Consider the following 3,900-nt stretch of genomic DNA (forward strand, 5'->3'; position numbering starts at 1 on the left):
ATCAGTTATTTTACTCCCCAAATAGCAAAACTCCTTTACTACTTTAAGTGTCTCATTTCCTAATCTAATTCCCTCAGCATCACCCGATTTAATTCGACTACATTCCATTATCCTCGTTTTGCTTTTGCTGATGTTCATCTTATACCATCCTTTCAAGACACTGTCCATTCCGTTCAACTGCTCTTCCAAGTCCTTTGCTGTCTCTGACAGAATTACAACGTCATCGGCGAACCTCAAAGTTATTATTTCTTCTCCATGGATTTTAATACCTACTACGAACTTTTCTTTTGTTTCCTTTATTGCTTGCTCAATATACAGATTGAATAACATCGGGGATAGGCTACAACCCTGTCCCACTCCCTTCCCAACCACTGCTTCCCTTTCATGCCCCTCGACTCTTATAACTGCCATCTGATTTCTGTACAAATTGTAAATAGCCTTTCGCTCCCTGTACTTTACCCCTGCCACCTTCAGAATTTGAAAGATAGTATTCCAGTCAACATTGTCAAAAGCTTTCTCTAAGTCTACAAATGCTAGAAACGTAGGTTTGCCTTTCCTTATTCTTTCTTCTAAGATAAGTCTTAAGGTCAGTATTGCCTCACGTGTTCCAACATTTCTACGGAATCCAAACTGATCTTCCCCGAGGTCGGCTTCTACCAGTTTTTCTATTCGTCTGTAAAGAATTCGCGTTAGTATTTTGCAGCTATGACTTATTAAACTGATTGTTCGGTAATTTTCATATCTGTCGACACCTGCTTTCTTTGGGATTGTAATTATTATATTCTTCTTGAATTCTGAGGGTATTTCGCCTGTCTCATACATTTTGCTTACCAGATGGTACAGTTTTGTCAGGACTGGCTATACCAAGGCTGTCAATAGTTCTAATGGAATGTTGTCTACTCCGGAGGCCTTGTTTCGACTCAGGTCTTTCAAACTCTTCACGCCGTATCATATCTCCCATTTCATCTTCATCTACATCCTCTTCCATTTCCATAATATTGTCCTCAAGTACATCATCCTTGTATAGATCTTCTATATACTCCTTCCACCTTTCTGCTTTCCCTTCTTTACTTAGAACTGGGTTTCCATCAAAGCTCTTGATATTCATGCAAGTGGTTCTCCTTTCGCCAAAGGTCTCTTTAATTTTCCTGTAGGCAGTATCTATCTTACCCCTCGTGAGATAAGCCTCTACATCCTTACATTTGTCCTCCAGCCATCCCTGCTTCGCCATTTTGCAGTTCCTGTCAATATCATTTTTGAGACGTTTGTATTCCTTTTTGCCTGCTTCATTTACTACATTTTTATATTTCCTCCTTTCATCAATTAAATTCAATATTTCTTCTGTTAACCAGGGACTTCTACTAGCCCTCGTCTTTTTACCTATTTGATCCTCTGCTGCCTTCACTATTTCATTCCTCAAAGCTACCCATTCTTCTTCTACTGCATTTCTTTCCCCCTTTCCTGTCAATTGTTCCCTTATGCTCTCCCTGAAACTCTGTACAACCTCTGGTTCTTTCAGTTTATCCAAGTCCCATCTCCTTAAATTCCCACCTCTCAGTTTTAATCTACAGTTCATAACCAATAGATTGTGGTCAGAGTCTACATCTGCCCCTGGAAATGCCTTACAATTTAAAACCTGGTTCCTAAATCTCTGTCTTACCATTATATAATCTGTCTGATACCTTTTAGTATCTCCAGGATTCTTCCATGTATACAGCCTTCTTTCATGTTTTTTGAAGCAAGTGTTAGCTATGATTAAGTTATGCTCTGCGCAAAATTCTACCAGGCGGCTTCGTCTTTCATTTCTTAGCCCCAATCAGTATTCACCTACTATGTTTCCTTCTCTCCCTTTTCCTACTCTCGAATTCCAGTCACCCATGACTATTAAGTTTTCGTCTCCCTTCACTACCTGAATAATTTCTTTTATCTCACCATACATTTCATCAATTTCTTCGTCATCTGCAGAGCTAGTTGGCATATAAACTTGTACTACTGTTGTAGACGTGGGCTTCGTGTCTATCTTGGCCACAATAATGCTTTCACTATGCTGTTTGTAGTAGCTTACCCGTACTCCTATTTTTTTATTCATTATTAAACCTGCTCCTGCATTACCCCTATTTGATTTTGTATTTATAACCCTGTATTGATTTTGTATTTATAACCCTGTATTCACCTGACCAAAAGTCTTGTTCCTCCTGCCACCGAACTTCACTAATTCCCACTATATCTAACTTTAACCTATCCATTTCCCTTTTTAAATTTTCTATCCTACCTGCCCGATTAAGGGATCTGACATTCGACGCTCCGATCCGTAGAACGCCAATTTTCTTTCTCCTGATAACGATACCGTTAGGGAATTCAATATTCCGAGATCTACAGCGCCTCTCCTGGGCGACTGGAAAACCGTGGTCTGGGTAATATGAGTGATGCGAGCTAATGGTAGGGCTCGAGTGTGGCGCAGATCCCATGAAGCCACGGACCCAGGTTGTTAGCAAGGCACTGTGCAAACTGGTGGTGTTTGTCGAACTGAGATTGTAGAAAGTTTGACTTTGTTGAAGGAACCACAATCTCACTTCTGCTTGCGCCGCTTCACCACTATCAAGGTGAGGTCCTCGAAGATGTTCCTTAAGTTTTGGAAGCAGATGAAATCGGATGGGGCCAGGTCGAGATTGTACGGAGGTTGATCGATGTCAGCGGACCCAGGGCGTCGGATTGCAGCAGACGTCACGGTGCTCGTGTGTGGTCTGGTGTTGTCACGCTGAAGGAGAGGGTGTTCCACGCGTGGACGAACTCTTCGGATTCGCTCTTTCAGTTTTCTATGGCTCCCGCAGTACACTGACATAGCTACGTTACACACCGCTATGTTACACGCTACAATTCGGAGTCCTCTAGTGGTAGAGGGTTGCAACTTGCGTCAGCGTAGCGGCAAAATCGACCAAATAATATGCAATGACATGTAACCTCTCAACCGATATTGAGAACAGAATAAAAAATTCGGAGACATTACTTTTCAGCACGCCCTCGTACCTACAGTTTTGTTTCTGTTTTTACTTGTCGCGTTGTCTTATCCGCTTTCCAAACACACAAGTATTTTTTTTTTTTAAAAAAGAAAGAAGGTGTTTGGCATTTGCATCCCCTTCAACTGGGGTTGGCTGGTAACAGCCATGTTATACCTCTTCGGTCTTACCTGACTAATAAAAAGAATATGAAAGTAAATTATAGTATGATAGAAACGGTGGTGATATGCAGCACGTGAAGTTGATGATGTGCGATATTCTGTTCCATGAAGACCATGGGGAAAGTCAGTTATTCCATTCAACTAATCACCTAGTAGACACGAAGTTGAATGTTTCAAAAATGGTTCAAATGGCTCTGAGCACTATGGGACTTAACATCTGAGGTCATCAGTCCCCTAGAACGTAGAACTACTTATACCTAACTAACCTAAGGACATCACACACATCCATGCCCGAGGCAGGATTCGAACCTGCGACCGTAGCGGTCGCGGGATTCCAGACTGAAACGCCTAGAACCGCTCGGCCACAGCGGCCGGGTTAATGTTTTAGTCCAAGCTAATAAACAATAATAATTATGCAGTATATTTTTACATCACACTTGATAGTTTGCTGACGTGTAAAAACTAAGCACAGTATAGTGGGCAGAAACTAAAAACCATGACCAACGTAATAAAGAAGACGGAAGGAACAACCTGGGGTGCGCAACAAATACTCTGTGGATAACCACACAATCCTTAGTACAAGAACAAGTACGCCAGAAAAACAGATGTACACCTAAATGAGGCAATGTTCACTATAACTGGGACGCTGAAATCCTCACCATTTCCATACTCCATGCCCCTGCAGACATTCCTCCGCCAGACCCGAGGCGATAACAGACCAT

The sequence above is a fragment of the Schistocerca serialis genome, chromosome 6 (genome assembly GCF_023864345.2).
Source record: "Schistocerca serialis cubense isolate TAMUIC-IGC-003099 chromosome 6, iqSchSeri2.2, whole genome shotgun sequence".
In the NCBI taxonomy this organism is placed as follows: domain Eukaryota; kingdom Metazoa; phylum Arthropoda; class Insecta; order Orthoptera; family Acrididae; genus Schistocerca; species Schistocerca serialis.